This window comes from Pleurodeles waltl, chromosome 8 (genome assembly GCF_031143425.1).
Source record: "Pleurodeles waltl isolate 20211129_DDA chromosome 8, aPleWal1.hap1.20221129, whole genome shotgun sequence".
NCBI lineage: Eukaryota > Metazoa > Chordata > Amphibia > Caudata > Salamandridae > Pleurodeles > Pleurodeles waltl.
This window is the reverse complement of record NC_090447.1, coordinates 742,106,742-742,132,680: the sequence shown is the minus strand read 5'-3', so window position 1 is coordinate 742,132,680 and position 25,939 is coordinate 742,106,742.

Genomic DNA, 25,939 nt, shown 5'->3' with positions numbered 1-25,939 from the left:
CCACGTTAACACACTTAATACATAGCGCCAATTATCTGGCCAAAACCCTATCAGACCACTGCCCCCTAATCGTCACACTGAGATGGGGTACTCAGCCATCACGAATACCTACTTGGCGCTTACAACCCATCTTGTTGCGCGACCCGCCATTCCGGGAAGAACTAGCTGATACCATAAAGTCATATTTCACAATTAATAGTCGAACAGCCACAACACGCGCAATCGAGTGGGATGGACACAAGGTGGTAGTCAGGAGCATGTGCATCGGGACTGCAGGAGGTATCAGGCGCACACTGCTCTCAGAGCTACACGACACCGAGGAGAAATTACGGAAGGCAGAATGTGAGGCGGCCTTAAATAGTATTGCTAACAATAACACGATCACACTCAAAAAGCAATGGGGCAACGCCGAAACCCGTCTACGAAAATTCGACTATCGATACCATATGGCGCGATTACATGCCGAGGGCGATAGATCAAGCCGTATGCTGGCCTGGTTAGCGAAAGGGACCCAGCAGCATAATCCTATAAACGCCATCCGCCTAGATACTGGTGTGATAGTGAATACACAATCAGAAATAAACGACGCATTTAGGCAGTATTATGCAAAGTTATATCAGGCAGAACCTCCCCCACTCGCACCACAATTAGAAGATTTCTTCAGGACCTCCCACGTAAATCAATTAACGACTGCACAAGCACTAGAGTTAGACAAACCCATCGAAAGTGACGAAATAAAACAAGCACTGCAACAGCTAGCCCAGAATAAAGCACCGGGGGGGGGACGGACTACCGATCGAGTATTATCAGACTTTCTCATCACAAACGCTCACTCCATATCTGACCATGCTACAGGAGGCATATGAAACAGGTCGTCTCTCAGATTCACAGTGCGAAGCAACGATTGTAGTCCTCCATAAAAAGGGCCGCGACCCACTAGACGTACGCTCTTACCGACCCCTATCACTTTTAAACACGGATTGTAAAATATTAGGCAAGGTACTATCCAACCGACTTCTCCCAATAATTTCTTCCCTGGTACACCCAGACCAATCAGGATTTATACCAGACGCAGCACCTCTATCAACATCAGGAACCTATTGCGCCTGATCGCTGAAACTCCTGATACAGACTACTCCAGAGTTGCGGTTTCACTAGATGTTGAAAAAGCTTTCGACACACTGGGATGGCCATATTTGATGGCAACTCTGCAGTTACTGGGATTTGGTAAAGTGTTCACACGCTGGATATCTATCTTATATTCAGACCCCATAGCTAGAGTAAAAACGGGCACCATCACTTCAGAAAAACTTAAGATCGGTAGAGGCACGCGACAGGGATGCCCCCTATCACCACTTTTGTTCGCACTAGCCATAGAACCCCTTGCGGCTAAATTGCGCAATGAAGCCACAAGATGGGGCATACCGGACGGCGTGGAACACCGCATAGTGTCCTTATACGCGGACGATGCATTGATATACTTACGTAACCATACCGAATCCCTACCAATTCTGCTACAATTATTGAACTCATTCGGAGACATATCCGGCCTAAGCGTTAACTGGGCTAAATCATGTTTATTCCCCATGCGCCGACTACCCGACACACAGACCCACATACTCACCGAGCACAATTTACAATGGACTTATAGCACTTTCAAATATCTAGGAGTGCACATATATCATGACGAATTTGACCTCAAGGAGGGCAACTTAGACCGGACGATTAGATCAATAAAAGGACTGTTGCCCTTTTTGGTGCGCACTACCACTATCACCTAGAGTAGGGTAGAGTGGCATTAATCAAAATGATTATACTCCCTCGACTACTATATTTTTTCGCTGCCCTACCACTATGGCTTCCTAGCACTTTTTTCGCACAGCTGAACAAGCTGTTGATAGATTTGATATGGAGCACCGGACGTAAACGTGTGGCCTTGGCTAAGATCTGTCTACCACTGGACAGAGGTGGGATGGGTGTACCACAATTCGAGCTCTACTACGCAGCTGCTCAGCTGCACTGGATTCTAATTTGGTTACAAGACCCCACTCATTCTGAAACCCACACTGTGAGCACACAACTGGGTGGTTTAAACATACTGGAATGGCTTGTGGGGCATGTGGCCCTACCGCGACACAGTAATATCCTGTTAAAAGTGGCTGAAAGGGTGTGGTGGCGCTATGTGAACAGGGGACCCGGAAAACCACCATACTCGCCTAAGACCCCATTACTCGCCATCCCAGGGGTGCATAGATTACATGGCCGTTTGTGTCCCACTGATTGGGCCGCCAAAGGCCTCCGGTTAGTGGGAGAATTATTCGCAGAGGGCCAATTTCTCCCCTACGAGGCACTTGCGTCGACGTACACTCTGGGACAGGGCAGTTTTATTATGTACGGCGCGCTACAATCTCTAATACGCAACGCATGGGGACACGGTAGCAGGGAACCACAAACATCACCTATTCTGCACGAATTGCTATTAGACACCGGTACACCAACACGAATCTCAGGGATCCACAACGTGCTGCGAGCTAACCCAGAAGAAGCACAGCCACAAGCTAAGAACAAATGGGAAAAAGCACTTAACACACAATTCACAGCACCAACATGGTCCATGGCCCTCACATCCACACGCGAGGTATCGCGCAACGCACGTTTCAGATACACCCAGCTCAACTACCTACACCAGACATACCTGACTCCACACCGAATCCACCACATGTACCCCCAAGCTAGTTCTGATTGTCCAAGATGTGGTAATACGGAAGCTGATTTCTTGCACATGACCTGGAACTGCCCACCACTACTCCGCGTATGGCAAGACATCACACAACAAACTGCTACATGGCTGGGTATTCCCCTAGCACTTACCCCTGAGTCCTGCCTATTGGGTATCCGACACAAACGTAGCAAAGATAAACAAAAACACAGATGCGCAGATCTAGCATTTGTAATCCTCAAACGACTCATCGCCACACAGTGGAAGTCACCTCGCGCCCCAGATTCCCGCCACTGGAAAACTGACGTACAGCGTTGGGTCAATGCAGAAATACAGGTGTTGCACACATTACGCGATATAGGAGTGGTAGTCAAGCGTGCTGATATATGGGACTCCGTTGCGGATCAACTACAGGAAAAAGATGATACACGACCTCCCTAGTCTTCTGGAACAACACTGATCCGAGACATCACAACCAACATATTTTCTATGCACAACTACCTAGACCTGAAACTTCATTCGAACACAGTTGATAAGAATATAAACACACACCCTAGGTATACAGCTGTGAAACTATATCCACAAAGGTACACTCCACCTATGACAAATGAACCCTGCTCGAAATTATTACCTTACGCCCTGATCGCCCCATAAGCCTCCCCCCGCCCCACGGCAGACTTACCCCCTACATCAGACCACCAAACATCAGACTCGCGATCGTTTATCAAACAAAGTATAATCTTCATACCCCTCTACTATCTATTCTCTTCCCCACTCTACTCTTATCTTTTATAAGTATTTCAGTTGTATACGTTTTTGTTTATGTCATTAATGCAATAAAAAGATTTAACAAAAAAAAAAAAAGTTTGTGGAGGGAAGCCCAAGACAGCCACCTCCATTTTGTGAGCCTCAGCATCTTCCCAGTGTCCTGATACAGCCCAGTGTTCACGGATTGCAAAAACACCTAGGTAAGGAGCCCTGAAATTTTTCTTGGTAAATAGTATTATTTGTTCAAAGGTGTTTATTTCAGCTACCTGTGTCTGTTTTACTGTGGACTCTGTGTTTCAGGCAGCCTGGCCTCTTTTAAAGTGGTGTTTTTTTTTAATTCGTTTTTGCCGTGACTGTGTGAATTGCCTTGCTACTTTGTGGAACCTAACCCCCCCTTTTTTCTTCTAAGTAAAAAGGCTATATACATCTTGCAGAGTTTGTTTTTAGGAGACTGTTTTAATCTGTTTCTGTGATTTAAATTGTGTTTAAACTGTCTGCCCTGCTGTTATTTGCCTTTAAAAATGCCCGATTTCAGAGTTCGCGCCCAGCAGTATTCCAGTGTTGGTTTTTGAAACAATCTCTCCCTTACTTGGAAAGTAGACTCTGTTAGCTTGGAAGTGTGAATTCAGCCTGTCTGTATTCAAGGAGATTCTAAATAGAGCAGCAGCTGCCTTTCCCCCTGCCCACAGGGACTGGACGTAGCTGATTGGCTCTCTGAGTCCCTGTTGCACCTGAGCCCCGCCCCCCACACCTGCTCTGGCCCCTTAAATTTGTGGAGGGAAGCCCAAGACAGCCACCTCCATTTTGTGAGCCTCAGAATCTTCCCTGTGTCCTGACACAGCCCAGTGTTCAAAGATTGCAAAGAGACCTCGGTAAGAGCCCTGAGATTTTTCTGGGTAAATAGTATTGTTTGTTCAAAAGTGTTCATTTCAGCTACCTGTGTCTGTTTTACTGAGGACTCTCTGTGTTTCAGGCAGCCGGGCCTCTTTTAAAGTGGTGTTTGTTGTAATTCCTTTTTGCCGTGACTGTGTGAGTTGCCTTGCTAATTTATGGCACGTAACCCCCCCCCCCCTTTTTCTTCTAAGTAAAAAGGCTACATACATCTTGCAAAGTGTGTTTTTAGGAAACTGTTTTAATCCGTTTCTGTGATTTAAATTGTGTTTTAAAACTGTCTGCCCCCATCTTTTTGCCTTTAAAAAAGCACGATTTAAGACTGCACGGCCAGCAGTATTCCAGTGTTTGTTTTTAAAAAAAATCTCTCCCTTACCTCAAAAGTAGATTCTGCTAGCTTGGATGTGTGGATTCAGCCTGTCTGTATCCAAGGAGATACTGAATAGAGCAGCAGCTCCCTTTCTCCCTGCCCACAGGGACTGGACTTAACTGATTGGCTCTCTGAGTCCCTGTTGCACCTGAGCCCCGCCCGCCCCCACACCTGCTCTGGCCCCTTAAGTTTGTGGAGGGAAGCCAAAGACAGCAACCTCCATTTTGTGACCCTCAACATCTTCCCTGTGTCCTGATACAGTTCAGTGTTCAAGGATTGCAAAAAGACCTAGGCAAGGAGCCCTGAGATTTTTCTGCGTAAATAGTATTATTTGTTCAAAATTGTTTATTTCAGCTACCTGTGTCTGTTTTACTGTGGACTCTCTGTGTTTCAGGCAGCCTGGCCTCTTTTAAAGTGGTGTATTTTTTAAAAATGTGTTTTTGCCGTGACTGTGTGTATTGCCTTGCTTGTAAGTCGCACATACCCTCCCTTTTTTCTTCTAAGTAAAAAGGCTACATACATCTTGCAGATTGTGTTTTTAGGAGACTGTTTAATCTGTTTCTGTGATTTAAATTATGTTGAAAAACTGTCTGCCCCCCTGATTTCTGCCTTTAACAAAGCCCGATTTCAGAGTGCGCGCCCAGCAGTATTCCAGTGTTTGTTTTTTAAATAATCTCTCCCTTACCTGGAAAGTAGACTCTCCTAGCTTGGAAGTGTGGATTCAGCCTGTCTGTATCCAAGGAGATTCTGAATAGAGCAGCAACTGACTTTCCTACTGCCCACAGGGACTGGACTTAGCTGATTGGCTCTCTGAGTCCCTGTTGCACATGAGCCTCTCCCCCCACACCTGCTCTGGCCCCTTAAGTTTGTGGAGGGAAGCCCAAGACAGCCACTTCCATTTTGTGAGCCTCAGCATCTTCCCTGTGTCCTGATACAGTCCAGTGTTTAAGGATTGCAAAAAGACCTAGGTAGGGAGCCCTGAGATTTTTCTGGGTAAATAGTATTATTTGTTCAAAATTGTTTATTTCAGCTACCTGTGTCTGTTTTACTGTGGACTCTCTGTGTGACAGGCAGCCTGGCCTTTTAAAGTGGTGTTTTTTTAAAAAATTGTTTTTGCCGTGACTGTGTGAATTGCCTTGCTAGTTTGTGGCACATAACCCCCCTTCTTTTCTTCTAAGTAAAAAGGTTACAAACATCTTGCAGAGTGTGTTTTTAGGAGACTGTTTTAATCTGTTTCTGTGATTTAAATTTTGTTTAGAAACTGTCTGCTCCCCTTTTTTTTGCATTTAAAAAAGCATGATTTCAGAGTGCGCGCCCTGCAGTATTCCATTGTTTGTTTTTGAAACAATCTCTCCCTTACTTAGAAAGTAGACTCTTCTAGCTTGGAAGTGTGGATTCAGCCTGTCTGTATTCAAGGAGATTCTGAATAGAACAGCAGCTGCCTTTCCCCCTGCCCACAGGGACTGGACTTAGCTGATTGGCTCTCTGAGTCCCTGTTGCACCTGAGCCCCGCCCCCCACACCTGCTTTGGCCCCTTAAGTTTGTGGAGGGAAGCGCAAGACAGCCACCTCCAGTTTGTGAGCCTCAGCATCTTCCCTGTGTCCTGATACAGCCCAGTGTTCAAGGATTGCAAAAATAACTAGGTAAGGAGCCCTGAGATTTTTCTGGGTATATAGTATTATTTGTTCAAAAGTGTTTATTTCAGCTACCTGTGTCTGTTTTACTGTGGAGTCTCTGTGTTTCAGGCAGCCTGGCCTCTTTTAAAGTGGTGTTTTTTTTAAATCTGTTTTTGTCGTGACTGTGTGAATTGCCTTGCTAGTTTGTGGCACAAACCACCCCCCTTTTTTCTTCTAAGTAAAAAGGCTACATACATCTTGCAGAGTGTGTTTTTAGGAGACTGTTTTAATCTGTTTCTTTGATTTGAATTGTGTTTAAAAACTGTTTGCCCCCTGTTTTTTGCCCTTAAAAAAAGCCCCATTTCAGAGTGCGCAACCAGCAGTATTCCAGTGTTTGCTTTTTAAACAATCTCTCTCTTACTTGAAAAGTAGACTCTTCTAGCTTGGCAGTGTGCATTCAGCCTGTCTGTATCAAAGGAGATTCTGGATAGAGCAGCAGCTGCCTTTCCCCCTGCCCACAGGGACTGGACTTAGCTGATTGGCTCTCTGAGTCCCTGTTGCACATGAGCCCCTCCCCCCCATACCTGCTCTGGTCCTTTAAGTTTGTGGAGGGAAGATCAAGACAGCCACCTCCAGTTTGTGAGCCTTAGCATCTTCCCTGTGTCCTGATACAGCCCATTGTTCAAGGATTGTAAAGAAACCTAGGTAAGGAGCCCTGAGATTTTTCTGGGTAAATAGGATTATTTGTTCAAAAGTGTTTATTTCAGCTAACTGTGTCTGTTTTACTGTGGCGTCTCTGTGTTTCAGGCAGCCTGGCCTCTTTTAAGGTGTTGTTTTTTTTAAATTCATTTTTGCAGTGACTGTGTGAATTGTCTTACTAGTTTGTGGCACATATTCCCCCCACTTTACTTCTAAGTAAAAAGGCTACATACATCTTGCAGAGTGTGTATTTAACAGACTGTTTTAATCTGTTTCTGTGATTTATATTGTTTAAAAACTGTCTCCCCCTTGTTTTTTGCCTTTAAAAAAGCACGATTTAAGAGTGCGCGCTCAGCCGTATTCCAGTGTTTGCTTTTTAAACAATCTCTTTCTTACTTGAAAAGTAGACTCTTCTAGCTTGGAAGTGTGCATTCAGCCTGTCTGTATTCAAGGAGTTTCTGAATAGAGCAGCAGCTGCCTTTCCCCCTGCCCACAGGGACTGGACTTAGCTGATTGGCTCTCTGAGTCCCTGTTGCACCTGAGCCCTGCCGTCCCACACCTGCTCTGGCCCCTTAAGTTTGTGGAGGGAAGCCCAAGCAAGCCACCTCCATTTTGTGAGCCTCACCATCTTCCCTGTGTCCTGATACAGCCCAGTGTTCAACGATTGCAAAAAAGACCTAGGTAAAAAGCCCTGAGATTTTTCTGCGTAAATAGTATTATTTGTTCAAAAGTGTTTATTTCAGCTACCTGTGTCTGTTTAACTCTGGACTCTCTGTGTTTCAGGCAGCCTGGTCTCTTTTAAAATGGTGTTTTTTTTTTTTATTTGTTTTTGCCGTGACTGTGTGAATTGCCTTGCTACTTTGTGGCACCTAACCACCCCCTTTTTTCTTCTAAGTAAAAAGGCTACATACCTCTTGCAGAGTGTGTTTTTAGGAGACTGTTTTAATCTGTTTCTGTGATTTAAATTGTGTTTAAAAACTGTCTGCCCCCCTGATTTCTACCTTTAAAAGCTAGATTTCAGAGGGCGCGCCCAGCAGTATTCCAGTGTTTGTTTTTTAAACAATCTCTCCCTTACCTAGAAAGTAGAATCTGCTAGCTTGGAAGTGTGGATTCAGCCTGTCTGAATCCAAGGAGATTCTGAATAGAGCAGCAGTTTCCTTTCCCCCTGCCCACAGGGACTGGACATAGCTGATTGGCTCTCTGAGTCCCTGTTGCACCTGAGCCCCCCACCCCCACACCTGCTCTGGCCCTTTAAGTTTGTGGAGGGAAGCCCAAGACAGCCACCTCCATTTTGTGAGCCTCAGCATCTTCCCTGTGTCCTGATACAGCCCATTGTTCAAAGATTGCAAAAAGACGTAGGTAAGGAGCCCTGAGATTTTTCTGGCTAAATAGTATCATTTGTTCAAAAGTGTTTATTTCAGCTACCTGTGTCTGTTTTATTGTGCACTCTGTGTTTCAGGCAGCCTGGCCTCTTTTAAAGTGGTGTTTTTTTTAAATTAGTTTTTGCAGTGACTGTGTGAATTGCCTTGCTAGTTTGTGGCACATAACTCCCCCCCTTTTTTCTTCTAAGTAAAAAGGCTACATACATCTTGCAGAGTGTGTTTTTAGGAGACTGTTTTAATCTGTTTCTGTGATTTAAATTGTGTTTAAAAAACGTCTTCCCCCCTGTTTTTTGCCTTTAAAAAATCCCAATTTCAGAGTGCGCACCCAGCAGTATTCCTGTGTTTTTTTTTTTTAAACAATCTCTCCCTTACCTGGAAAGTAGACTCTGCTAGCTTGGAAGCGTGGTTTCAGCCTGTCTGTATCCAAGGAGTTTCTGAATAGAGCAGCAGCTGCCTTTCCTCTTGCCCACAAGGACTGGACTTAGCTGATTGGCTCTCTGAGTCTCTGTTGCACCTGAGCCCTGCTGACCCACACCTGCTCTGGCCCCTTAAGTTTGTGGAGGGAAGCCCAAGACAGCCACCTCTATTTTGTGAGCCTCAGCATCTTCCCTGTGTCCTGATAAAGCCCAGTGTTCAAAGATTGCAAAAAGATCTAGGTAAGAGCCCTGAGATTTTTCTGGGTAAATAGTATTATTCGTTCAAAAGTGTTTATTTCGGCTACCTGTGTCTGTTTTACTGTGGACTCTCTGTGTTTCAGGCAGCCTGGCATCTTTTAAAGTTGAGTTTTTTTTTAATTTGTTTTTGCCGTGACTGTGTGAATTGCCTTGCTAGTTTGTGGCTCATAACCCGCCCCATTTTTTCTTCCAATTGAAAGGCTACATACATATTGCAAAGTGTGTTTTTAGGAGACAGTTTTAATCTATTTCTGTGATTTAAATTGTGTTTAAAAACTGTCTGTCCCCCTGTTTTATGCCTTTAAAAAAGCCAGATTTCAGAGTGCGCAAACAGCAGTATTCCAGTGTTTATTTTTTTTTTGATAACACATTTTTATTGTTTTTCAGACATATACAGAAAAGGAAGTCAAAAACAGGTTCAAGTACAAGGCAAGGACGAATGGAATTTGTACATCTTATCATTGTTTTAGTATCGTTGTTAGCCATCAACAAAAATGGGTTGTGGTGCTATCAGCAGATCTAGCCATCTTAGTGTCCCCTTGAAACATTAAGTATCTTATTACGAATCTGGTTTATGCCATCAATTCTAGCCATCGTCCCCATATCTTTTCAAATTTGTGTGGGCACCCTCTAGACTCAAATACCAGTTTCTCCTGATTGGCACACCAATCCACCCTCTTACTCCATTTCTGGATCAACGGGTCTTCTGGGGACGTCCACGGTGCAGAGATATCTCTCTTAGCGACTAATAATTCCGTAGCTGTCAGTGTTCGTTTAGCACGTGTTCCTCCCATTTCTTCCATTACCCCCAATAGGATTAGCTTAGCTGATTTTTATATTTCTTGACCCAGTGCCCTTCCTATATCTCGGATCACCCCTTCCCAGTACTTTTGTATTTTTTGAAAGGTCCATACCATATGAAAGAAGTCTGCTGGTTCATTCGGGCATCTTGGGCATTTGGCAGAAGGGCGGGCTCCCATTTTGTGTAGTTTGGATGGTGTCAGGCCCCATATAAATAATAGAATTCTATCATGCTGAACCTTGCCGATATTGCCAATACTTTGGGCGCCATCAAGGCTTCCCTCCATTCCGTTTCTTCTAGGGGTCCGAGCCATGATTCCCACTTAGTCCTAAAAATTAAAAAGTTATCAGGAGTGTTGTTGATTAGTGTTTTGTAAAGTTGAGAAATGCCTTTCCCCTCCATATTTCCCATGAGTATTTTGGCTTCCAGTGGGTTAAAGTCCGGTGTAGGGCTTGTGGTGGGCAGAAGGGTTTGCAATGCGTGTCTTAGTTGAAGGTATCTAAAGAACTGGGGGGTGATTCTGACCCCGGGGTCGGCGGGAGCACCGCCAACAGGCTGGCGGTGCTCCGCAGGGCATTCTGACCGCGGCGGTATGGCCGCGGTCAGAACAGGAAAACCGGCGGTCTCCCGCCGGTTTTCCGCTGCCCTGCTGAATCCTCCATGGCGGCGCAGCTTGCTGAGCCGCCATGGGGATTCCGACACCCCATACCGCCATCCTGTTCCTGCCGGTTCGCCCGCCAGGAACAGGATGGCGGTATGGGGTGTCGTGGGGTCCCTGGGGGCCCGTGCAGTGCCCATGCCAATGGCATGGGCACTGCAGGGGCCCCAATAAGAGGGCCCCACAAAGAATTTCAGTGTCTGCCTAGCAGACACTGAAATTCGCGACGGGTGCTACTGCACCCGTCGCACACCTCCCACTCCGCCGGCTCCATTCGGAACTGGATCCATCGTGGGAGGCTGTTTCCCACTGGGCTGGCGGGCGGCCTTTTGGCGGTCGCCTGCCAGCCCAGTGGGAAACCCAGAATCACTGCGGCGGTCTTCGGACCGCGGAGCGGTGTTCTGGCGGGGGAACTCTGGCGGGCGGCCTCCGCCGCCCGCCAGAGTTAGAATGACCCCCTGTGTCTGGTTTAATTGAAATTCTGCTTGTAGCTCTTGGAACGATTTCATGGCCCTCCCTTTCCATATGTCCCCAACCAGGGAAATGCCTATTAGGTCCCATGTTGGGAATCCCTCCAGCGTGGCCGAGGCATCCATCCATTTCCTTCTCCATAGCGGAGTCTGGAGGGTGATAACGGTATTCCAGTGAGTGTGGCGTAGCGCGGCTCGCCATGCCAGGAAGACCACTTTGGTTGTTTCCTCCATGTCACGTGGAAGCAATGCTCCATACAGCATGTCAAGAACCTGTGGAAACCCCAGGAGTGTCAATTTTGTCTTATACGCCGGGTCTTCCCAGCCCCCATTAAACCAGTCATGGACCACTATCAATTGGGTAGCCAGGTAATATAGATAGGGATCTGACGCACCCAAACCTCCATCATACATTCCTCTCCGGCAATGTTGTATCGCTACTCAATGTCTATTACCTCTCCATAGAAATCTTCCGGTGATGCTTTCGAGATTTTTGAACCAGGAGTGGGGGATGAGGATGGGAACATTTTGGAATATGTATAGGAGTATTGGCAAGATCATCATTTTGTATAGGGCCACCCACCCCATCACATCCAAGGGGAGGGTTTGCCATCTCTGCATGTCCGTTTTGATTCTTGTTAGCAGATGAGATAGATTTTTGGCCCATGTTAATTCGGGCAAAAGGGTTACCCGGATCCCTATGTATTTAAAACTTAATTTGCGTATGGGTATGGTATTTTACCAATCAAAGCAATCACGTGTGTTTGCTAGCAGGATCAGGATTGATTTGGTGGAGTTCATCCTGAGACCTGAGATAAGTTCGTATTTCCTTAGAAGGCAAAGGCTCCTTGGACCCGTTATACTGGGTTCCTCCAAATATAGCAGAACATCATCTGCATATAGAGCTATCCTGTCTTCATGAGATGGACCCCATTTCCATCCTCGGTATACTGAGCCCGCTCTGATCATCTGGGCTAGAGGCTCAATGGCCAGGGTAAACAAAAGAGGGGATAGGGGACATCCCTGTCGAGTACCTCTGCGGATGTCGAACCTGTGGGATATGGTCCCATTAACCTGTACACAGGCCGTAGGGTTAGTGTAGAATGCTTTAATTAGGTTGCAAAATTGTTTTTCTATGCCTGCCCGTCGGAGCACCAGTAGAAGGAATCCCCAGTCAACCAAATCAAAAGCCTTTTCAAAATCTATGAGCAAGAGGGCCAGGCTTTGGGGCAACCGGCGTTTCTCCGCCAAGGCTACGTGTAGCCGGCAGATACAGTGTTGTGTACTGCAGGTTGCCATAAACCCACATTGGTCAGGATGGATTAGCTGTGGCAGGACCCTTTTGATGCGAGTGGCAGGGATAGAGGCGATAATTTTAATTTCTGTGTTAATCAATGATATTGGTCTGTAATCCGCGCAGTGAGGCGAAGAGGGCTGGGTTTTGGGGAGCACCACGATCATGGCTGTATCTAGTTCAGGATGAAAGGATCCACCTTTTTGTATTTCTGCGAAAAGGCGTAGGAGACATGGGACCAGGTCTTCTCTAAACACCTTATAATATTCTTGGGGGAAACCCATCAGGATCAGGCGTCTTGCCAGCGTTTAATGTCGAGATTGCCGCCCAAATTTCTTCCTCTCTAATGGGTTCCTCTAAAAGCTGTGCTTCTATCATAGGTAACTGTTGGAGGGGGATCTTGTCAAGTAGTTGACGTGTTTGATGTGAATCTATTTGTGTAGATGCTTGGTAGAGTGTATGATAATAGTTGGCAAAAGCATTTCCAATTTCGGTATGACCCGTAACCAGGGCCCCATCCCCGTCATAAATATCAGGGACGATCTTGGAGGCCTGATTGCGGGAGATCAACCAATACAGCATCTTCCCGGTCTTGTCTCCCCCAGCCATATATCCTTCCAGTGCTGGCCCTCCATAAATGTTTCGCGCCCTCCAGGGATTGACCCCGTATCTCCTCTCAGATTTGGAGGAGTTGTCGCATCAGTTTCTCGCTTGGGATTATTACGTTGTCTCTTTCGAGGTTTATTGCTCGGAGCTCTAGCTGTGTGATATGAAGCACTTTGGCACGTTCCTGATTACGTATCAGATTTTTAGCCATACCACTAAATACCGCCTTCCCTGCCACCAATAGAGCGCCCTCCGAGGTTACCGAGCCTTCGTTTAGGTGGAAGTATTCTGCTTGTGCCTGACGTAATTGTTCCTTAAAGTGTTCATCTTGGAAATACCATGCGTTTAGCCGCCACATGGGGCGACGCCGGGGGCGGGCTGGGCATAGTATGAGCCGGAGAGGGTCATGGTCAGAGATTCCTCTGGCTAGAATCTTGATGTGTGAGAGGGTTGTACAATCTGTGCTCAGAAGAAGTATCAGGTCTATTCTGGATTGGGAGTCATGGGCTGCTGAGGTGTGGGTGAATTGTCTCTGCCTCGGATGCCATATCCGCCAGGCGTCACATACTCCTGTGGCAGATAACCACCCCTTAATTTCGGTTGCCAGTGTACGTCTATATGTGGTGAGTGGGCAGTCTACATCTAAGGTTGGGTCCGGGGTTGCGTTGAAGTCGCCACCTAGTATAGTGTGCCCAGGGGGTAGGTCAGAGAGAAGTTTTGTGAGTGCCTGGAGGGTTGACCTGACCAGGGAGGGAGGGGCGTAGATACTTATTATATTAAACGTGATCCCTTCTACCTTACCGGTAATGGCTACAAACCGCCCCTGTTGGTCTCTCCGTACTTGGATGTGTGTCATAGGGATGGTACAATGCAATAATATTGCTACTCCTCGTGACCCATGTGTGTATCCCGCATGGTACACTCTATCAAATCTTAGACGAGTCAGGAATGGGTATTTATCCCCCAAAAGGTGGGTTTCCTGCAACATGAGTGTTTCTGGATGGTATCTATGTATGAAGGTGAATACTGTAGTACGTTAAATTTTGTCTAGGAGCCCGTTGATGTTCCATGACATAATTTGTACTTGATTCATGGGGGGGGGGTGTGATTGTAGGTGGAATTTTACAGTTGTTGAGCCAACATTTAGCTACTAGTTTGTGTGACTCTGAAGGACTTATCTTTCTATCTTCCTGCTGGCGATTCTCAGACTCTATTATATATGTTGAGTCATTAAGCATCCTGCCCTGTGCCTCAATTAAAAAAAAATATGAATCTTGCCTTCGCATACAAATTCTAACATTGGCCTTTAGAACGAGGCCGGAACCCCCTTGCCCCCCAACTCCCTCCCCACCCCATACTTCCCCCCAGAAGCATCTGTCACCCATATACATAGCCCCTCACTTCTAAAACTGGTGAGATGGCTTTTGAGTGGTAAGGCTGTGGTATTGGTGGCGGTGGACCCCTCCCTTGTATCGGATCATGCATAAATGTATAATACTCGATGTGTGATCAAGTTAGACATAACGCATCTATTTCTGTGTTCATTGTCTTAAGTCTTTCCCAGAATAAGTTCCACCTATGCAGTCACAGGATTGGACTACGGGACAAGTCAGAGTCTTCTTGTGTCTCTGGCTGGATCTTGGTTGTGTCCTGTGGTTTCAGGCTTGTCAGGGTGGCTCTGGAATTCTCTTTCGATTGTGGGAATCTGGGTTCCGATCGATGAGCCCCGGGAGGGGAGGCCGAGCTGGATGTATGTCTTCCTCTTTGTTTCCGAGAGCGTGTGCGCTGACTGCACATCGGTTGTTGCCCCCTTGGGTGAGCTGGTGTTGTCTTAAGCGGTGGCCGTGATCCTGTTCTGTGCATATCTAGTGGGGTTTCTTCCGTTAGCCAGGTCCATGCCGCGGTCGGCTGCTCAAAGAAGTAGGTTTTATTATTATAGATCACCCGGAGTCTGGCTGGAAACAGGAGATGATACTAGCTGCCCATTGATCTAAGCTTTTGTTTCACTTCCATGAACGAGCGGCGTTGTTGCTGTACCTCTAATGTGTAATCCAGGAAAAGGAGTACTTTCGTTCCATTGCAGAGGAGGTCTCCTCTGGAGCGAGCCTCCCGCAGGACAAGGTCTCTGTCTTTGAAGTTGAAGAGGCAGATTATTACTGGCATGGGTGGGGAGCCGGGTGGAGGCCTTGCGCGCAGCGACCTACGGGCTCGTTCGTTTGTGAACCATGGCGTGAGGTGGTCTGCCGGCAACCAGGACCGGAACCACTCCTCTAGGAACGTATCCAATGATGATTCTGCAGTGACCTTGGGAAGACCCACTAGGCGAAGATTGTTACGTCGAGATCCGTTTTTGGAGTCTTCTGCCCTCCTGTGTAGATATGAGGTGCGTTTGGTCAGCATTGAGATTGGGTTTTTAGAGTTGTTATTTCATCTTCTGCCCTGGAGATTCTCGACTCGGCCTCTGTGATTCAGGATACTGCATTGAGGAGATCTTGCCGGATCAGGGCGACATCCACTCTGACCTCCCCTATTTTTGATTCGACTGCTGTCTGGGAGACCTGAATCGCTTGAAGGATCGCCGCCAGGTCGCTGGACGATGTTTATGGGTTATTACCGCCATTTGTGGTTGGGCCTTCCGACCGTGGGCCCACTGGACCTGTGGTGAATTGGTCCATACGAGTTTGTGCCGTTGTTTGTTTCATCGATTTGTCTTTGCCCATGATGTTGGGTGCGGTTCTAACCTCTCTAGGGTTGCAGTGATCGGTCAATTTCGTTCTGCCCTACTGTAGGGCCTGATGGGAGATCCCTGGGGATCTAATCTGGTTCCCCCTGTGGTATATCCTAATTTATGAATCTATTAGATAGTTCCAGGGGTATTGGGGTAACATGGTGTTGCAGAGTTTATTTCATCCTACTGTTTTGTTTTGTTATTGTCCTATCCCCTTCTATCTCCTTTACCCCGGCGGCATTTTTATTCACTCGATATGGTCCCGGGACTCCTACCCTGTCCAGCCGGTAAGGATGTCTGGCATCCGCAGGAGGGGCGGTCAGCGAATAAGGAAAGGGTGAAAAGGGAGGCACCCTCTTGTAATCCCTAATGTGTCACCTTCAGACTGCACCCCACGTGGTCCGAAGGACGGAGATGGGGCCCCTCTCTGCTCACAGGGCTCGAAGGTCCAGATTCACCTCTCGGTATCCCAGTGTCCCAGCTCACGTTTGTGGTTGCTGCTTGTTACTGCTACTTAATTTCTTCTTTCCCCTCTCCAGGGGAGACCAGTGGGGAGCGCGTCACCGCAACAAGATCCGTAGTTGGCCGACCTCGAGGTGATGTAATGTCTAGGCCCCGGACTGCAGCCAGCCCCGGGCTCCAAAACCCTCTCCTGGGCTCCAGCCGGGGGTCCCCTCTCTGCCATGGAGTCTCTTATCTCGGGTGGGGAAGGGGGACAACGAGCCTGCCGGTTTGGTCCTCCGGCTGATCACATCCGTGGTAGGCCCTCCATCCCAGCCCTGCGTCCCAGCCTATAGCAGCATCAGCAGGGGTCCCCGTGCCCCGGCGAGCACCCGTCCACTCAGGCGGCCCTCCCAGCGGTCTGCAGGTCCTCCTCCTAATATCGGGCTCTGGGCCTGCCAAGTACGCACAATTTGCGGCCGAGCACCCAGGGCTCCAGCCCACGGAGTGCCCCCGACCCCCTTCCCCGCCCTCGGTCACCAGAGGAAGGGGGGGAAAAATCAGAGGGACCAGAGAATCACGGTGCTGCCGGCCCGGGGCCTACCTTGATTTCTCCCAGTCACAGCGGCCGCGACCCGCACCTTCTGTGGCTCGGCGTCTTCAGCCCTGCCTCCACGCCGTCCGGGCCACTGCCGCCTTTCCGCCGCAGCGGGCCGCACCTCAGGTCTGTCCCTCAGCCACCATCTTGATCGGGGGAAGCAGCGGTCTAACGCTGGGCAGCCAAAACCTCTGTCTCATGGGGCCAGGAGTGCCGGGAACCCACCACTTGAGACAGGGCAGGATAAAGGAACCCCGATGAAGCTTTCATGGTGTTGATGTGTACGGATAGTGATTTTATGAGAGGCGGATGACGGAGGGGTCCTGAGCACTACGAAAGTGCGACCGCCATCTTGACGCCCCGGCCACGCCCCCTCCAGTGTTTGTTTTTTTCAAATCTCTCCCTTACTTGGAAAGTAGACTCTGCTAGCTTGGAAGGGTGGATTCAGCCTGTCTGTATCCAAGGAGATTCTGAATAGAGCAGCAGCTCCTTTCCCCATGCCCACAGGGACCAGACTTAGCTGATTGGCTCTCTGAGTCCCAGTTGCACCTGAGCCCCCCCCCCACACCTGCTTTGGCCCCTTAAGTTTGTGGAGGGAAGCCCAAGACAGCCACCTCCATTTTGTGAGCCTCAGCATCTTCCCTGTGTCCTGATATAGCCCAGTGTTCAAGGATTGCAAAAATACCTAGGTAAGGAGCCCTGAGATGTGTCTGGGTAAATAGTATTATTTGTTCAAAAGTGTTTATTTCAGCTACCTGTTTCTGTTTTACTGTGGAGTCTCTGTGTTTCAGGCAGCCTGGCCTCTTTTAAAGTGATGCTTTTTAAAAATGTGTTTTTGCTGTGACTGTGTGAATTGCCTTGCTAGTTTGTGGCACATAATCTCCCCCCTTTTTTCTTCTAAGTAAAAAGGCTACATACATCTTGCAGAGTGTGTTTTTAGGAGACTGTTTTAATCTGTTTCTGTGATTTAAATTGTGTTTAAAAACTGTCTGCCCCTCTGATCTTTGCCTTTAAAAATCCCTGATTTCAGAGTGCGCGCCCAGCAGTATTCCAGTGTTTGTTTTTTAAACAGTCTCTCCCTTACCTGGAAAGTAGACTCTGCAAGCTTGGAAGTGTGGATTTAGCCTGTCTGTATCCAAGGAGATTCTCAATACAGCAGCAGCTGCCTTTCCCCCTGCCCACAGGGACTGGACTTCGCTGATTGGTTCTCTGAGTCCCTGTTGCACCTGAGCCCCTCCCCCCACACCTGCTCTGGCCCCTTACGTTTGTGGAGGGAAGCCCAAGAGAGCCACCTCCATTTTGTGAGCCTCAGCACCTTCCCTGAGTCCTGATACAGCCCAGTGTTCAAGGATTGCAAAAAGACCTCAGTAAGGAGCCCTGAGATTTTGCTGGGTAAATAGTATTATTTGTTCAAAAGTGTTTATTTCAGCTACCTCTGTCTGTTTTACTGTAGACTCTCTGTGTTTCAGGCAGACTGGCCTCTTTTAAAGTGGTGTGTTTTTTTTTACATTTGTTTTTGCTGTGTCTGTGTGAATTGCATTGCTAGTTTGAGGCACATAACTCCCCCCTTTTTTCTTCTACGTAAAAAGGCTACATACATCTTGCAGAGTGTTTTTTTAGGAGACTGTTTAATCTGTTTCTGTAATTTAAATTGTGTTTAAAAACTGTCTACCCCCTGATCTTTGCTTTTTTTAAAAAAAACAGATTTCAGAGTGCGTGCCCATCAGTATTCCATTGTTTGTTTTTGAAACAATCTCTCCCTTACTTGGAAAGTAGACTCTGCTAGCTTGGAAGTGTGGATTCAGCCTGTCTGTATTCAAGGAGATTCTGAATAGAGCAGCAGCTGCCTTTTCATCCAGGGCGGCACCCCGTGCATGGCATATGAATGAGACAACTCCATCTTCCTCCAGGAAGGGAATCTCATAAACTGCCTCACTAAGCAAACGCAACCGCAGTGCACAAGTCTGGGAATGAGCCCTAATCGGGAACATCAACAGATCAGTATCGACCACCGGGGGACGCTGCAGTGAGAGACAGAGAGCCAGTGCATGTTCAGACGAGCACCAAAGGCACCAAAACACGGGTTGCACACAATCCAAAACCGGACGGAATGACAGAGACCAGTCACACTCCAATTGTTCCAGGAGTGTTGCTCCAAAATGACGCATCATGCGTTCACGACACAGCTGCGCTGATGGGAGCGCTAATGTGGGATCTCGTCGCAGAGGGACAGCCATTGCAGAAGAGCAGCAGCAACAGCAAAACCCCAGCCAATACAGCCAAAGTAATTGGGAATCCCCCCAAAATGCTTCCGAAAATAGAGTGAATAGCCGAAGGTATTAAACTGAATATGGAAGAGAAAGTGTGAGCAAAACCAACATCAACTGCTTTGAAAAAATGTGAAATTCCAGCAGTGCTGGACGCATTAAATATACGCCCCACGAGCTCACCAAAGTGACTCGGAAAGTTAGTATTCAAAAGGGACTGTATTTCCGCCGATGACCTTGCCACCTGAAGTGCATAGGTCTCGCTAGCAGATGTAAGGGCCACATGCGTTTGAAACAATAGAGCCTTTAGTCGACTCAGCTTGTCGAAATTCACCTTGGAAGTAGCAATATGAGGCCAGATGTCCGCTACCTCCTTAATTTGAGTGAGGGGAAACAACACATTCCCACAGCATGTAACGGCCTTGGTGACAACGACTACGTAAACTATTCTGGCACGCATGCCACAACAGGGTTCACTTTTAAGAAGGACGTAACTGCCGTTTGAAAGCACCTGGAGAGTGTTTTTAATTACTGGGACTGGAACTCCCTTTAGATAACAAGCTAAGTTAGCAATCGAGGCATTACACGCCCCGTGCAAGGACAGCTGTTTACAAACCATGGAATGGCTGACAGAAGTTTCGCATTCGCTACCGCTAAGAAAAACCTCCCTCAAACCATTAATACATCTGTATAGAAAGGGAAGCTCCCACACCTCGTGTATGTAACTGTCTCCCAACCGTTCATATCTACCCACTGGAATGTGCTTTAAACAAGAAGTAAATTGCAGAGTGGAGATAGGCAAATTAATAACCCCATGAATCAACCACTCAGCTGACGGAATCTCAGCAACAGTAAAAGGCAGTTTCCCCAACTTTTCAATATTTAACATAACATATGTCGCTTCCTTCTTAGCCATCAGCTGTTGTTGACGAGTCAAATTAAAGGAAATAAATATCTCCCTGGCACGAATGTGCTGCCACGGAACGCGACCTGCCTTCATGGTCTGTAGAGTCCAACCCAACTGCATGACAGACCGCGTTTGACTCTGCCCACGATATAAAGAAGACATATCCGATTTAATAATGTCTATAGCAGAGGAAACTATGTTGTCTATTGTGTAAACACGATCTGAAAGGGTATGTATCCCATTATCCACAACAGGCAAAGCCTGTATCAAATTTTCCTGATCAATCTGCCTTAACCGGGCCGCTGCCTCTTGTTGTGAAAGTTTCCAAATTTCATTATATACTTCATATAGAAAACGTTTCTTCCGCGGCATTCTTGGTCCTGACAAAAAATCTTGCAAGTCAGTATCGTTAGACAGTAACGTGAGATGTGTCTTAACTGCATCCAGCGTGGATAACTTCAACCATTGCTGACAAAGCTTCCCCACGCTGTATGTAGTAATGATATCAGCATGTTCTGGTGATATGTAGCGAGGGTCTGCCCTACTAGTCCTGAACCCCCCCGAAGAGGTGACAAAACGCTGATGACACCCATTAGTGTCTATGGGCCATAATAACCACCCGCCCGGATGTATCAATGAAGTGTTAAGCGTACCATTCTGGACCCAGTCAGTAAGCTCACTAAACGTGGCATTAATATATCGCTGCCAATTGTTCAATTTGGAAGGGAAAGGTATACCAGGCAAATTCAAATTTCCAATCGTTGCTAAGCTCAAACAACTAGTCTGTTGCACAGTGTCATTGAGGAAAATCATTTGGACAGGAATAATACACGCCCTAAATAAAGTGTCCCTGCCCCGCATCTGCCAATTTTTCGTTCCCCAGACACTTTTCAAATCAACAGTCTTGGACCAGTGGTCATACCCCTCAACTGAAAGTTTAGATACAAACAAATTTGAATACAGTAATTTAGTATCTGTCAATAACATTTGCTTATTAACATGCAGAGTAACTTTAAAATAGTAAGACTTAGCATTCATTTGATTATGCCCAGAAAAATATCAAAATGTATCATAATATGTTTTAGAGCTCCCCTGTGGAGGAGTCGGGCAATCTTCCCATTGCATATATTCAAATATCAACTTAGGGCTACTAGCTTTATGAATAAAGTGGTGTCCATAATAATTTTAGCAAAACATGTCACCATGATTATCTCTAAATAGGTAAGCATCTTCATCGTCATAGACAGTATAATATTGCAATTCCGTCAACATAGAATCCACTGTCTTCACATCCCAATCATCAGATACTATGCCTGGTATAACGATATCATTCATTGATAACTTGAGTACATACGGTAATTGAATCAACTCAGTAGGACCATATATATCAAACATCACTCTATCCCACACAATCCCATCCGGAATCGGTACCGCAGAAATATTCACAAAGGACAAGTCTCTTCGAACCATATGAGAGGAAAAATGTGGTTTCAGCACTGTCTCCACGTGCTCAATGTCAGATCGTTCAGGAAGAAAATGACCATGTATCACCAAAAAAAAAGTAACCACAAATCCCAACCACAAGAAAAGAGTCATTACAGTCATAATAATCCACAGATAGTTCCAAGGAAAAACAAAGTACTGTGTTTAAGCCAAAACAGCAGCTTACGTGGACCCCGGGCTGAATATAAAGAGGACGAGGAGTCTGACACAACATTGTCAGTGTGGTTGAAGCAGCCAGAGGCAGTTCTCGCAAAAGGTGCAACTGCAAACAAAGAAGCAGATGGTGGCTCTCGCCTTGGCACGCTATAAACCACATTTTCAGTAATATCAGTAGAACGTTTAGCAACTTGATCAAAAGATTCCAAATCATTCGTCGTCTGTGGAACAATCGCAAGATCAGCTTCCACCCTCCCCAAGCCCGGAGAGGAAATAGCGTTGGTGCAAATCACCTGCAGCGGGACTTCTTCCCCAGTAGCGAGAGGGATTCCAGAACTACTGGGTGTCCCTCTTGGTCTGCTGTGCAGAATCGGCCACATGTTGTAACTTGACATTATCAATGGAAACAAAGCGATTTCCTTTGGCCCCATGCAGCGGTGGTAAAATAACAGTTCTAGTGCCGCTAGTCCCTAACACAGGGACAGGCACCCGATAAGAAGGACCAAATTCTTTTTTCACTGCTACCTTTTCACGCACAAGATCCCCAATCCTGGGAATCCAACCAGTAGACGTTACTGATTCATCCTTAATTCCTGTGGAGGCAGCATTTGCAGAAGAGTTATCTTCACGAAATTGTTGTAAGTCCTGCAAAACAATGACACGATCATTTATGTCAAAAGGCGTATCCGCCGTCTCCACACCAGGACCATCTAGATCAGGAGCGTACATTTGTGTTCCAAACAGGCACTCATATGAAGTAAGACCCCCCAGGGACCTTCTAGGCAAGTTATTAAGTGCTCTCTGTACTCCATACAGGTGGGCTAGCCAACTACGACCCGTACCTATAACTCTGGCCGTTAAGGATTGCTTTAAATCACGATTTAAACGCTCCACGACAGAATTTCCCTCAGGATGAAATGGAGACGAGAACTGGAGCTGGACCCCCACCGAAGCCATGGTGTCCCTGAATGCCTTAGAGGCAAAAGCAGGGCCCTGGTCCGAATGAAAAGCCGCAACTGCAAATGTATCGACAAAGATGCGCAAATCTTTAATAACAGTTCGAGCGTCAGCCGAGCGCTGTGGCCAGACCCACACAAATTTGGAGCACGAATCTACAGCAACCAATATATATTTGTATGCACTATCTGGCGTCAGCGGACCACAATGATCCAAGTACACACATTGTAAAGGTTTATTTGATATGAGAAGGGGCGTCTGCTGCGGGCGTTTAGCCGTGGAAACTTTAATTTGTTGGCAGACATCACAACAAAGGACATACTGCTTTGTCTCCTTATAGAGCCCAGGCCACCAATAACGAGCCTGTAAAAGTGAAATGGTGGCAGCCACACCTGCATGTGCAGAAGCCGCCCCCTCATGTGCTGCAGTTATTAATACAGGTCGCTCAATTTTATTGGGCATTTCACGTACACCAACGCCTGGGATTTTAACTACAGCGTTTAGCATACCACCCATACAGTAACTATATTTAGATGGGAATCCTTTAGGAAATGGCGTGCCATCAGCCGTAGCTTTTATGGCAGCCAAAATCTCTGTGTCTGGTTTGGAACTCGAACGAGTTACTGCGGCCACAGTGGCAACTACCACTGCCGATTTCGCAGCTTCATCAGCCAAAGTATTCCCAGCAATGTGTATTCCAACGCGCTGGTGTCCAAGTGTATGCACAACATGGACCTTAGGAAGTGTCTCCTTCAGATCCGCAACCTTCCCACACAGCAATTTGTGTTTAATGGTGTTACCTTTGGAATCTCTGATCCCATTCAACCTCCAGTAGTGCAAATATTCATTGAAAGACTGAACACAGTAGTAGGAGTCACAGACCAGCAACGTAGTTATCGCCGGATCCGCGTGTTCCAAGGCTAACAATAGAGCTTTCAGCTCAGCCAACTGTGCCGTACAATCTCCCAAGGTTTGTGTATAAGTATGTCGGGACAGAACACTTCCCTCTTCATATAGCCGCTCACCACCGCACATGCAGCAGAATACTGTTGCTTAGTCCCAACCGCTGGTTGCGCAGAGCCATCAGTATACATGACCACCTCATATTGGTCAATAGGCAAAGTGCCAGCGGGAACTGGGTACTCCATTTCATATTGAAGAAATTCTTGAGTCTGCAGTTTAGGGTCAAATATGTAATCTACATCAGTGGCTGTCAAAGACGTTGCCCATTGTATCCATCGCGGGTGTAAAGCTTTCGAATTAGGAACACTCGCTTTTGTAACAGCCTCTAGGGCCGGAATCGGGGAAACAACAATAATGCGCTGTCCCTGGGCAAGAGGTCGTTCTTTAATAACAGCCATCTGTACAGCAGTGAGAATTTTCTCAATTAGTGCAAAACATTGTCCTGCAGCTGAATACAAGTGAGACTTGTATGCTATCGGGACTGTCTCACCCTCATTAAAGGTGACATATGTAAATCCAATGGCACCAGGTATAACCTTGATGACCAGATGTGTTTTATTGTCCCGTGTGTGTAAATGCTTTACTGCTAAGAGATCTGATTGCAAATCTCGAAGAATATGTGTATGCTCAATCGTCCAAAATCTACTCGAAAAATGTGGGCGAATTAACTCGTATAAGGGTTTTATACGTGTAGCATAATCACGAATGTAAGTTCTGCCAAAATTCAGAAACCCCAATAATGACTGGAGTTTCCGAACCGTATTAGGAGGTTGCAACTGAGCACATTTCTCCAAAAAGTGTGGCGCTAAGCTCTTGCCCTCATTCGACAACTCATATCCCAGAAAAATGACACTGAGGAAGGCAATTTTTGATTTCTTAAAATTAAATTTGTAGCCAATATCAGCAAATCCCACAACAATGCGCGCTACGCGCCTTAAATGTTGCAGTAACTCATCGTCCGTCAGATATATATCATCCACATATGATAACGCTTCAGGGTCCAGCTCGTGCAAAATTTCTGTTACACGAGCCGAGAATAGTCCTGGGCTATTCTTATACCCCTGAGGCAGACGTCAAAACTTTTTCTGGGAGCCAAACGCACTAAAACTTGTATAGTCCCTACTTTCGGGTGCTATATTTTGGCAGAAGAATCCATTCGAGATATCTAATTTTGTTTTGTATTTCTTACGCACAATATTATTCATGAGCGCTGCGCTGTGAGAATTTTGTATCGCATATGTGCGTGTATGTCCATTTAAATGTCTGTAATCCACCACTATCCTATAAGAATGGTCCGGTTTAGCAACTGGAAACAAGGGATTATTCATCGGCGAGGCACAGGATTCAATTACTCCCTGGTACTCCAATTGTGTAAGTATTTTCCTTACCAATGCCCTTGCCTCAAATTTTATAGGATATTGCGGTTGCGGCTGAGGTTCTCCTTTTATTGAAATTACATGATAAGGTGAATTTCTATCCCACCCCACATTATTTCTATATAGGGCGGGAGCCTGTGCTAGGGCCCATGATTTACTATTGGACTCTGCTAGTTCTCCCGGAACAAGTGGCGAGAATGAAGGTGTAATAACCTCCTCCCCAACTGGACAGTCATGAACAAAGTCAGGTGGCCAATCCTGTTCAGCCAGCAGAACGTCATACAATTTGACCACTCGATCCCAAAAGATGGCATTTATAGTGCGCTCAATGTCCCATTCTAATTGTAAAGGTACTGTATAAACTCTATCGTGATCAGAGACAAAAAGCATTTCTGCTGTTTCGACCTGTATGAAGTCATCAGTTGCTTTCACCTCCCGATGCTCTAGAAGACTCCGGCGAACTATTGTGACCTCTGCTGCGCTGTCTAACAGTGCTAACGCCCATGTCTTGTTCTTCAAGAGAACTCTCTTCCTGAGTGGCATGTCTAACTGAGACCACTGCCACCTTCTTCTTTTTAAATTGCTGTTTTTGTTTGTATCGGTTTCTCTTCTTGTTTAACAGAAACCTCAGTTGAGCGTTGTGACTCCTGTCTCGGTTTCACGTACTCTGTTCTCCGCTCTGATCGCCCACCTCTCTCATTTCTCTTATCCGAGGAGTCCTGAAAGGAACGAGATTGGCGTATATCAGTATATTGATATCTATCAGGCATCTTCAAATTATCCCTATTCCTAAGATTATACTTATTCTGCGGGGTCTCCGGTTTCGGAGATTGTCCCCTATCTTTCTTAGGTGTCTGTTGTTTTTTCTCCCAGCACTTTTTAGTACCCTCAGGTTGCTGTTGTTTAGTAGTATCTTTACTATTCTTACCCTGTAACTGGGGTTTCTGCGGTCTAGCCCCAAGGCTATTACGACCGATACTCGAATATGTTTCTGCTATTATTCTCGGCTGTTCCCGCTCCTGATTAAGTTGCAGGACATCTTGAAGACGCATACGCACTGCTAGCGCCACTGCCTCTCCCTTGATATTACTCAA